Raw genomic sequence first — 12,234 nt, forward strand, 5'->3', positions numbered from 1 at the left:
AACAGCTTTTCAAAACTTAAAGTATTGGTAACATTTATTGTTGGTGAGAACTTGGAAAAATAAACATTCCCATGCTTGCTGGAAGTGGGTAGCATTAGTACAATTTTTCTGCTGAATAACTTAGCACTGTCTACCAAGATATTATTTAACAACTCAGCAATTCAGTCCCGGGAATCCATCCTAAAGAAATACACTTACATGTGCATAGAAACAGACACATACTTACATGCACAGCATAATTATTGGAACATCATTTGTAGAGGCAAAAAAAAAAAAAAAAGAAAAAGAAATGAAACAACCTAATTGGCCATTAAGAAGGTTATTAAAATGAATGGTATAGATCTATATGGTCTAACTTGGACAAATGTCCACAATATATTTCTAGAGAAAAAAAATAAGCCATAAAAAATATGTGTAGCTTCATTCCATTTATCTAAAAGAAAATGTGCTTTTATGTGTTTGCATAACTGTAGAAAAATTCTAGAAGGCTATACGCCAAAGTTAACTTCTGCAGGAGAGGGGACATTGGATTAGAAGATAGAGAACTGGTCTTTCATGTTTCATACATTCTGTTCTTTTGAATTTGTTACAACAAGCAAATATACATTTATGATTTAAATAATAAAGATTTAAAGAAGAGAAGTGATGTGTTTTTGTGTCTTGCACTCCTTAACAGGAAGAGGTTTCCCTCAGGGTAAGCAGTTGTGGCTGGTGTGGGCTGAGGGTGGATGGCGGGGAGGGAGCCTTGATGGTAGCGTTTGTTGATCTCCTTGTGTAAATATCTCTACCACGTTCAATTACAAGTGACTCACAAAAATCCTGAATATTTAACATAATAGGTGTTCAATAAATCAATTTTTAAAATCAAGTGTTAAACAGAACTGAACTGCTGAGGTCCTGAATAAATTAACAAGTTAGGTCAGAAATTCCACTCTGGTGGAATGGAAGCATCCTGCTGGCTGGGCAAGTCTCAACCTACTTTGTTCACAGCACATCCATCTCTCTCACCCAGCTCGCCACTGAGAACTCACTGATCAAGTCTTCTTAGGCTGATGTGGTCTCCTTACAGTTTTGCAAGGTCAATTGATTTCACCAATTCTCTAAATGAAGCTTCACCTTTTAGAAATAGGTCAGGTGGTGGAAAGAAGTCTGCCAGGAAAGGGTTCCTTATTCATTACCAGCCCAGGCACCTCCAGACAACTATGGCGCACAGAGGGAGAGAACCTGGGTGAACTTTCAGCCTTTACAAAAATATTTCTCCAGATGGGAAGATGGGAGAGCTGTAGTGTAGCCCCATTTCCAAGTGCTTCTCTACAGTGCAGCAATTAACAAGGCACCTGGCAATTCACCCAGTTGGGAATTAAGAAGAATTCCTGCCCTCAAACTGTGTTCACAGTCTATTAGCAGGAGAATCAGAGCAATATCGTAGAGTCAGTGCTGTCATGGCGGCCCACTATCAGCATTTGCAGGAGCTATGAAAGTTGCCTTCCTTCTCTTCTCATGCCAGGTTCTACCCTGTACGTCAAGGGGTCCCATGTGGACACCCCACCAATGTGTCCAAACTTGATCCAGCATCACTTCCACACCAAGCAACCACCCCCTTGGTCATCCATTAGAACCAGACGTGCACACCAGCTAAACCACCTGCCCTCTGGTGAAAAGAGTCTGGGGAAGGAACCCCTGCAGCACTTAGAAATAGGCAAAGGCCATTTGGGATAGGAATTTCGGGGTCCTGGCTATTCAGAGAATGATCTAGAAGCAGGGTCAGGACTCTTCACCTCACTGGGGGAGGAACACAGCCCATAAGGGGCCTGACAGGAGTCCTCAAAAGCACGGAAAACAGAGCAGGGGCTCCAGTGATGGGAATAGTTGGGGCTAAAGGAACAACTAACCCACTCTTGGCCAGTCAGGGAAGGCTTCCTGGAGGAGATGAGCCTAAACTGAGCTTTGACATGGGCATAAAGTTTAGCCCATCAGAGAACAGGGAGGGGACTCCAGGCACAGGAACAATGTGTAACAGGACCTTAAGAGCCGAGAATTACTCACAAGAGCTGACAGTAAATTGTTCCTGAGAGTCTGTGCCTTTTTGTTTCCCCAAATCAGAGCGATGCTGCCGCCCTTCACCCTCAAGCCCTCAGAAAAGGGATTGGCAATTTAGTGGCATCCACTCACAGAAGAGTGATTTCATTCTCTAAACAGCTAGCTGGAGCCCAAATTCTGAAGCAAGGGAGGGTGATTCTCTATTTGCCACACTGACCAATCTTGCCCCTAACCCATCCCAAACTCTTGCCTCTCCTCCCTCCACCCCCTCCACAGTTCACTGCTCTCTCAGGAGATATACCAAGACAGACAGGACTGGAAAAGGAATTAATGCCAAGGTGTAAATTGGGGTAACGAGTCAGCAGATAACCTATTTGCATTGAGTGACACACATCACTTCTGCTTAGAGCCCATTGTCCATATGAAGTCACATGTCCACAACTCACTGCAAGGGACTCTAGGAGATCTCAATGAGCACATGAAATGTTTGATAAGCACCACTATCTCTGCCACATGTGGCCTTGCCCATGCGTAACTGTATGACCTTGGACAAGGTACTGAAATGTTCTATGCCATATTATACCCTCCATGGTGAAGCAGGAATAACAATAGTCTCTGACTCCAGGACTGTGGTCCTAAGAACTGATAATATGCTTTTAAATCACAATGCCAGGCACATAGTGAGCATTCAGCAGAAGTCAGTCATCGCTTTTTTTATTACTGATTATATTATTGTGAGAAAAATGCTTTGTCTTTCTGGGTCTATGCTCCCTCATCTGCAAGCCAGCCATGCCAGTAACACTGATTAGGGTAACTATTCAATTAAATGGCACAATACATAAAAAGATTGTAGCACTGTGCCCAACGTACAACAAGCACTTAATAAAAGTTATTTCCCCTTAGTGTATGTAATCATGAATTGATAATTCTCTTCAGATCAGGGTGCAAAGGACTTATTTGTGGATTTAATAGGTTGCAATACTATTTAAGATGCTGACCAATGGAAACCCAAATACAGAGTATTTCAAAACAGAAGTGATTTTAGAGATTTTCTATTTTCCAGAGGCAGTTTAGCACCCAGAGATACAGTATATAATGTGCTATATGGTTCCGTGGACAACTTAGTTATGTTTGGAACTACATTTCCCAGAATTCCTTTTCTTAGATGGTCTGGGTTAGAGTTGCCAAAAGTGAAGTTGTCTGAGATTTGGACATGGACATGGAGCAGCAGCCACTATCCTCTGGAGGTCAGTGTTGGTGGTAGGTGTGAGGGGCGGACACCGAGGTGCTGTTGGGTTCATTTTGTCCGTGACTTCCCTGCCATACGTCCAATTTGCCTTTCCTACCGCTGGTCCTGGTGAGCCGTGCTGAGCCCAGGCCCACAGCCAGGAGCTCATAAAGTGACAGTCATGGAGAGCTGACCCTCTGCGAACTTCTACATCAGCTCCCTTTGCGGCCCCACTGCAGCAGCTGGAGTGTGTCGTAGCTTCCAGATTTTCCTGAAGGTTCTGCTCATCCACCCCCACCAGGGCTGCTTAGTGACCTGTTATGGGCTGAATTATGTCCCCACAAAATTCATTTGTGTCTTAACTCCAGGACCTCAGAATGTGACTGTATTTGGAGATGGGGCCTTTAAAGAGGTGATTAAGGTAAAATGAGGTCATATGGGTGGGCCTTAATCCAATATGACCAGTGTCCTTATAAAAAGAGGAAATTATGACACAGACACACAGACGAAAGACCATGTGAGGACACCAGGGGAAGATGGCCATCTGCAAGCCAAAGTGAGAGGCCTTAGAAGAAACCAACCCAGATGACACCTTGATCTTGGACTTCTAAGCCTGGAATTGTGAGAAAATACGTATATTATTTTAACCAGCAAGTCTACTTTGTTATGGCAGCCGTAACTAACAAATACATGACCTTTCTCTGATTCCTCAACTTCTATCTGTGGATCCTTATTCTTCCAGCTCTTCTCACATCTGGGTAAGGTCTAATTCTTGTAATTAATTCCTTATTCTATAGTTCTCATGGTGCTTTTGCTTCCTTGATTGAACCCAGACTGATACATGTAAGGATTGAGAACATGGACTCTAAAGCCAGCCTCTTTGGACAGAAATCTCATCTAATTTTACTCTGTGTGATCTCTGGGCTATTACTTAACTTTTCTGTGTCCCAGCTGCCTTTATCTGGAAAATGGGATGATAATAGTACCTCCCCTCTGCTCCCTTGTAGAGTTGGATTAATTGAGCTACTACAAAGAGATTTAGTACATTCCTACACACAGATAACACTCAATAAATGTTGGTTAATATTGTGATTTTGATTATTATTTGCTGCCCACCCAAGAACTAAAAGACTGATTCACAAGTATCCCTTTCCCTGCCCTTACTCCTTATATGCATGTCTACCTTCCCTCCTAGACTGTAATGTCCTGAAGAAGGGTATCATAATTTATCTTTGCTTTCCTCCTCCTGAAACTTCCATTCTCATGTAGGAAGAGGCCTATACTGTCTGGATGCTGGTCAAGTGAGAATTAGAGTTTCATTTGGTCTAAGGAAGGCTTAAGGTCTACGGAAGCCAGCCTCCAAGATGGCTCTTGTGAATCTTGCCTCCTGGTACTCACACTTTGTACAGCCCCCTCCCACATTAAGTGAGGCTGACCTGTGCAACCTATAGGACATTGGGAAAATGACGAATGTGACTTCCAAGCCTAGGTCATAAAAGAAAGGGAGGCTTCTGCCACACTCTCCTGGATCATTGTAGGGGAAGCCAGCCACCATGTCATGAGGACACTCAGGCAGCCTTATGAAGAGGCCCATATGATGGGGAAGTGATCCCTCTTCCCAACAAGAGCCCTAACTTACCAGGCATGTGAGGCACCATCTTGGAAGCAATCCTCCAGCCCCAGTCAAGCCTTCAGAAGACCACAGTCATGGTGGAAATTCTGATTGTAGTATCTCATGAGAGACCCCAACAGAGACTGTTCAGATAAGGCACCCCTAATTCCTAACCCAAAGAAATCATACGAGGTCATAAATATTTATCGCGATTTGTTATACAGAAATAGAAAAGTAATACACCACCTAGAAGAAAACTGGCCTCAAAATATACTTTATTTCATCAACTGCAATGGTAAGAATCATTGGTATCACATATCAAGCACAAATTATCTCTTAGGTGTTATGCTGAATACTCTGTGAGCATTACCTTGTTTAATCCTTAAAACCACCTTATTTGATGAATGATAGAATTAGGTTTGTACTATTATTGGTCTCATTTTTCAAATTAAAAAAAATGAGGCCTATAAAGGCAACCAAAATTTGCTCAAAATCAACCAGCTAGTTGGCGATGCAGACTCACTGCACATGTCCAGACCCCCAGTGTTAGGTTCTCTTCACTGATACCCTATTACGTCTGTTTGGCAGAGCTCACCAAGATCTCATACAGGGTATTGGTTTCCTTAAAACTCAGGGGAATGAAATCCCTGGGCTGTGAACACCCCCTCCCCCTCCCTCAAGCACCTCCAGACCTGGATAACGAATGCAAGCTCTCCACTTCCTACAGTCCGGTGCAGTCATCATTGGAGGTGGGAAGGCAACTAACTCGTGTTGTTAACGCAGTCTCTAACACCATACACAAAAATAAACTCAAAATGGATTAAAGACCTAAATGTAAGACTGGATACTATAAAACTCTTAGAGGAAAATATAGGCAGAACACTCTTTGACATAAATCACAGCAATATCTTTTTAGATCCACCTCTTAGAGCAATGAAAATGAAAACAAAAATAAACAAATGGGACTTAATTAAACTTAAAAGCTTTTCCACAGCAAAGGAAACCATAAACAAAATGAAAAGATAACCCACAAAGAGGGAGAAAATATTTACAAACAAAGTGACCAACAAGGGATTAATCTCCAAAATATACAAACAGCTCATATAGCTTAATATAAAAAAAAACCCAATCAAAAAATGGGCAGAAAACCTAAAAAGACACTTCTCCAAAGAAGGCACACAGATGGCCAACAGACACATGAAAAAATGCTCAATACCGGTAATTATTAGAGAAATGCAAATCAAAACTACAATGAGGTATCACCTCCCACCAGTCAGAATGGCCATCATCAAAAAATATACAAACAATAAATGCTGGAGAGGGTGTGGAGAAAAGGGAACCCTCCTACACTGTCGGTAGGAATGTAAATTGGGACAGCCATTAAGGAGAACAGTATGGAGGTTCCTTAAAAAACTAAAAATAGAACTACCATATGATCCAGCAATCCCACTCTTGACAATATATCTGAAGAAAACCATAATTTGAAAAGATATGCACCCCAATGTTCACTGCAGCACTATTTACAATAGCCAAGACATGGAAACAACCTAAATGTCCATCGACAGAGGAATGGATAAAGAAGATGTGGCACATATATACAATGGAATCTCAGCCATAAAAAAGAATGAAATAGGGCTTCCCTGGTGGCGCAGTGGTTGAGAGTCCGCCTGCCGATGCAGCGGACACGGGTTCGTGCCCCGGTCCGGGAAGATCCCACATGCCACGGAGCGGCTGGGCCCGTGAGCCATGGCCGCTGAGCCTGCGTCCGGAGCCTGTGCTCCGCAACGGGAGAGGCCACAACAGTGAGACGCCCGCGTACTGCAAAAAAAAAAAAAAAAAAAAAAAAAGAATGAAATAATGCCATGTGCAGCAACATGGATGGATCCAGAGATGATCATACTAAGTGGAACCTAAAAAAAGGATACAAATAAATTTATTTATAAAACAGAAAAAGACTTACAGACTTCGAAAACAAACTTATGGTTACCAAAGGGGAAAGGTGGGGAGAGGGATAAATTAGGAGGTTGGGATTGACATACACACTACTATATATAAAATAGATAACCAACAAGGACCTACTGTATAGCACAGGGAACTCTACTCAGTATTCTATAATAACCTATTTAGGAAAAGAATGTATAAAAAGAATGGATATATGTATTGATATATGTATAACTGAATAACTTTATACCCCAAACTAACACAACATTGCAAATCAACTATACTCTAATAAGAATTAGAAATTAAATTTAAAAAAAAACATGCCCCTAGGTAACTGCAACTGAACTGTCCACATTCCTTCCCTGCCACTGCACTCTGATTTCCCTCCTGGCTTACTCAGTCTTTTTTTCTGCTGGGGGAGGGGCTAGAGGATGCTTTAACAGCAATTTCACACTTCATTGTGAAAACCTGTCCTGCTCCTCAGTGAAGGATATAGCAAAGAAAATAATTAGCTCAAAAGATTATAGATCTTATTATGAGAACCAGTTGCTTTCAGTTTTTAGAGCAACTTATATTCTCTTTGGCCCTTTCTATGTGTAAGCACTTGGTCTGGCTTGGATTTCTTGCTGGTATAGTTTTTGCTTGCTTAAACAATTCCATTTTCCATGTACCATAAGCCAATGACTTCCTATTAGTAAACTTCCTCAACCACAAAGTGTCTACTTAATCAAGATGTGTTCTCACAGCATGGTGCTTAAGTCCTATAGTACATCATATAGGAGAGTGGAGACCTTTTTAGAATTCTATTTAATTTGCTAGGAGACCAACAAATCTTTGTTGTTTTCTCTCAAATTATAAATTCAATACAGAGTTGGTTGACAGACAACTATTTCATAAGTCCTGCCAACTAAAAAATGTCACTCAACATCCAGTTCTGCAAGGATTGAGTCCTTAGCCACAGCAGACCCTGATCTACAACACACCCTGAGAGGAGTTCAGGACGGAGGTCACAATGAGGCACTCTGTGCGCTGGGAAAACTGGCAGAACAGGCCTTCAGATAGTCAGGTATTTTCAGGAGAAAATGTTATGAACCCCAATTCTTGCATCTTCCCATACTGAGAAAAGCACTGAGGGACTTCCCTGGTGGTGAAGTGGTTAAGAATCCGCCTGCCAATGCAGGGGTCACGGGTTCAAGCCCTGGTCCAGGAAGATCCCACATGCCGTGGAGCAACTAAGCCTGTGCGCCACAACTACTGAGCCCACGCTCTAGAGCCCGCGTGCCACAACTACTGAAGCCCGTGCGCCTAGAGCCCGTGCTCCGCAACAAGAGAAGCCACCACAGTCAGAAGCCCACGCACTGCAACGAAAAGTAGCCCCCGCTCACCGCAACTAGAGAAAGCCCAAGCACAGCAATGAAGACCCAATTCAGCCAAAAAAATAAATAAATTTTACAAAAAGAAAGAAAGAAAAGCACTGAAACTACTAAGACATCTGTTCCTTGTGACCAGCAGCAACCCTCTACCAAGATGTGTGGTTGGTTGCACATACCCCTTCACCAAAATCACATATATACTGACACCTCCCCCCCACCCCACCCTCAGAACAGTTCCTCAGAGCTATCTGAGAGGCTGACTTCCAGACTATAGTCCTTAGTAAGACAATGAATAAACTTGACTCACAGCTTCTACACGGTGTTGTTTTTTTTCAGTCAACAACACTTAATACATAAAATGGAACTTCCCCAATCTCCTGCCCTACAGATTATCACTGTAAACAAATCAGAGTATAGACATTCAACTTTGTTTTTCTACACATATGCTAGAATATTTTATTTTCATTTTCTTCTTTAAAAAACAAAAATTATACATACTGCTTTCCCATTTACTTTTTCTCTTGGCAGTATCTCTTGGAAATATTACATCTTAGAAAGATGTTTTTACATTAGTACTGATGGGGTTGGGGGCAGGCCACCCCAAGATGTGCTATTCTGACAAATGGATTATTTTGAGCTGAAAACAATCAAGGCTCAAAAGACTCAGGAAGAACCTTTGAACTTCCCCCTTACTGCCTAAAAGAATTTGAAATAGGAGGCTTGTCCCAGAAGTGGCTATCATCATAGTTAGCTACAGTGAAGTATTAAGTGTTGTAGAAAGGGAGGAACCTAGCAAAGCCCATTTGACCAAAGTCCTCTCTGTGTCCCGTTTTTTGGATGGGCCAGCAACATTTGTTTACCAAACATTAACTCTTTATCTTCCTGTGAATTATCTTACTTCCCTTTGAAGTCTCAGACCCCTATTTCTCCTCTTTAGTCCAGAATAATATATATACACCTCATCTTGCCTGGCTGTCTTTGCAATTTTTCATTCTTATGTGAATTCTAAGTGCACATAATAAATTTGATTTTTTTTTTCCTGTTCATCTGCCTTACGTCATTTTCAATTGCCAGCCAAAAGTACTAAGGCAGGAAGGAGGGGGATATTCCCCTCCCTGGAAGTATGCATAGATTCTCATTCTTTTGAACAGTTACTGACATACCATAATATGATTAATTAGTCTCATATTCAAGGACTTTTGGGTTGCTCTCTTCCTTTTTCCAATGGCAATCTATGTGGAAATGACCATTCTTATACATGTGTCTTATACATTCATAGGAGTGTTTCTAGAGGATAAATTCCTATAAAGGGAAATTTTGAGACAGGATTTGTGAGCGGTACCAGTTTACATTGCCACCAACAGCGTCTGAAGCTGCCTGTTCCTCTATACTTCATCAATATTGGACATTATCCTTTATTCTTTCCTCTTTGCATTATGCCTGACTTATTATAATCAACACTGGTGAGAATAACAATAGTTTCTTTTCCTCCTTTACAGGTGGATTGAAAAGGAAATTCCCTAAGTGGTAAATAGGAGATTAAGTTTGCCCAGAAGTAATTAGCATTTATACAGTGCTCATTCTCAGAACTAATTCCCATTTACTCACACAAACAGGAATTCACATTGGGGAGAATTTTGCATGCCCTTCCTCGGAACTTGTGTTCTGCTGTTCTTGGCCTAACCTGGTGACCTAGAACCAAGAAGTTCCCCTGAAGATGGATTAAATTGGGGGTGTTTAAGAATCACTTGAGAGGACTTCGAAAAAAATGGATATTTCTAGCCCTCCTATTTCCCATTTTGATTCAAGAGGCCCTGGGTGGGACATTTTTGTGTCTTTTGGAGTGGGAAAAGCTGAGGTAATCATCCTGCTAAGTTTGGCACACTAACATTACTACTCCACATAGGGCCACTTCCTTGTTTTATTCAGTGACTCTCTTTCATCCCCATCACCATCTCCAACTCCCCTACCCTCTACAAGCAACCATTCCAATGTACTGGATATATTTTCTAGAATTTTATAGTATCTTTGGGAAATATGTAATGTGGTTTTATGTGAATGTATATATTAATTATATATAAATACATATTAGATAAAAATAATATTTTATATATGTATAATAAAAAAAGAATTAAGGGGCTTCCCTGGTGGCACAGTGGTTGAGAGTCCGCCTGCCGATGCAGGGGACACGGGTTTGTGCCCCGGTTCAGGAGGATCCCACATGCCGCGGAGCGGCTGGGCTCATGAGCCATGGCCACTGAGCCTGCGCGTCCGGAGCCCGTGCTCCGCAACGGGAGAGGCCACAACAGTGAGAGGCCCGTGTACCACTCTCACTCCTAACTGCAGATTAAGATACCCTCCTGCACCACCATCACCTTCCGCTTAGGCATTCCCCCAGCGATGGACAGGGAGGTTGTATCCAACTCTACCTGCTGCTACTGCAAACCAGGCTGCAGTGATCAACCATATATATAAGTCCTGAGTGGTTTTATGTCCAGGAATTTGATTGTTAGGATTAGGCAGTTGTTTTAACTTCTTATGAGAGTTTTCAAAAGTACAGAAAATGATATAATGAGCCTCCATATGCCCATCTGCCTGAATTTTGAATTATCACTATTTCACTGTACTTTAACTCTCCTTTCTTTTATTGTAGTATTTTAGAGAAAATCTGTGACATTGTACCATTTTACTCTAAATATTTCCATATGCACTTCTAACACTTAACATATTTTACATAACCCCAATGTCAATATCACATCTAAAATATTAAAAATATTTCCTTGATATCATCTTCTTTAAAGTTTTTAAAGCTTTATTCATGAATAACTGACAAATAAAATTGTATGTATTTAGAGTGTAAAACATGATGGTTTGCTATATATATATATATATATGCACTGTGAAATAATTATCAAATTAAATTATCACAACCATCACCATATAGCTAACTCTGTTGAAGAAGTTCTTCCTTACCTGTAGGTTTATTTTTTTTAGCTTTATTGAAGTATAACTGATAAAGTTGTAATATATTTAAGTGTACAATGTGATGATCTGACACAAGTTTACACTACAAAGAGTCCCACCACCAAGGTAATTAACACATCTGTTACCTCACATGTTTACTTTTTTTCTTTTTGGTGAGAATACTTAAGTTCTACTTTCTTTGCAAATTTCAACTATACACTACAGTGCTATGTCAACTATGGTCACCATGTTATACATTAGATCTTCAGAGCTTATTCATCTTATAACTGAAAGTTTGTAGTACAACTTACCAACTTTTCCCTATTTTCTATAACCTCCAGTCCCTAGAAACCACCATTCTACTCTGTTTCTGAGTTCGACTTTTTTTTTTTTTAATTTTTTGAGTCCACATATGATACCAAGCAGGGCCCTGTGGGGCTCCTGGGCACAAAGACTTTCTGTGTTCCCCATTTCTTGGATTACAGGAAATAGCCTTCATTCAGCCTCCGTAACCTTCCCTGAGTTCCAATGGGCAGATTCAAGCAGTAGTTAATTAGGGAAGGGAGGGGATTCGAGACAAGGTAGAAACAAACAGTCAAGAGAAACAATAGCGCAGCCTTGGGGCAAGGTTCTGGTTCCCCGACAACGGATACACACAACAATATCGTTGAGCTGTTTTGCAGATACTGAAACCCCCTCCAAATGGGAGAAGTCAAGGATTAAATGACATGCTACCCACAAGCACACAGACCCCAGACCAGCTGGAACCTGAAGGTTGATGATGCTGACTCCTACTTAGCTCACCACCAACCCATAAGAAGAATGTCCACGAGCCGATCACGCCCTCTTTGAACAATTACTATAAAACTTCTCACTATCCTTGCCAACTGGGGACACAGTTTTTTGAGGCAGTAGCCCACTGTGTCCCCCTTTGTCTGGCAAAGCAATAAAGCTATCCTTCTCTACTTCACCCAAAACTCTGTCTCTGAGATTCGATTACGTACCGGCGTACAGAGAAGCTGAGCTTTCGGCATCAATTTTGGCACCCAACGTGGGGCCACATGGGACCATCCCAG

At 41.5% G+C, this 12,234-nt stretch overlaps 1 protein-coding gene across 4 annotated transcripts in view; it reads right to left on the reverse strand.

Moving 5' to 3' along the window:
• GADL1 (glutamate decarboxylase like 1) overlaps positions 1 to 12,234 on the reverse strand; it is a 578,596-nt gene that overhangs the window by 390,925 nt on the left and 175,437 nt on the right. For 2 of the 4 annotated variants that reach the window (XM_029244222.1, XM_029244219.1), the window contains exon 1: positions 4,908 to 4,963. The exons of the other annotated variants lie outside the window; for them this stretch is intronic. The gene's annotated coding sequence lies outside the window, so the exon portion shown is untranslated. Of the gene's footprint in view, positions 1 to 4,907; positions 4,964 to 12,234 lie in introns of those variants that run through there. 4 annotated transcript variants of the gene reach the window in all.

This window comes from Monodon monoceros, unplaced genomic scaffold, assembly GCF_005190385.1.
Source record: "Monodon monoceros isolate NGI ecotype Baffin Bay Population unplaced genomic scaffold, NGI_Narwhal_1 Super_Scaffold_3, whole genome shotgun sequence".
In the NCBI taxonomy this organism is placed as follows: Eukaryota; Metazoa; Chordata; class Mammalia; order Artiodactyla; family Monodontidae; genus Monodon; species Monodon monoceros.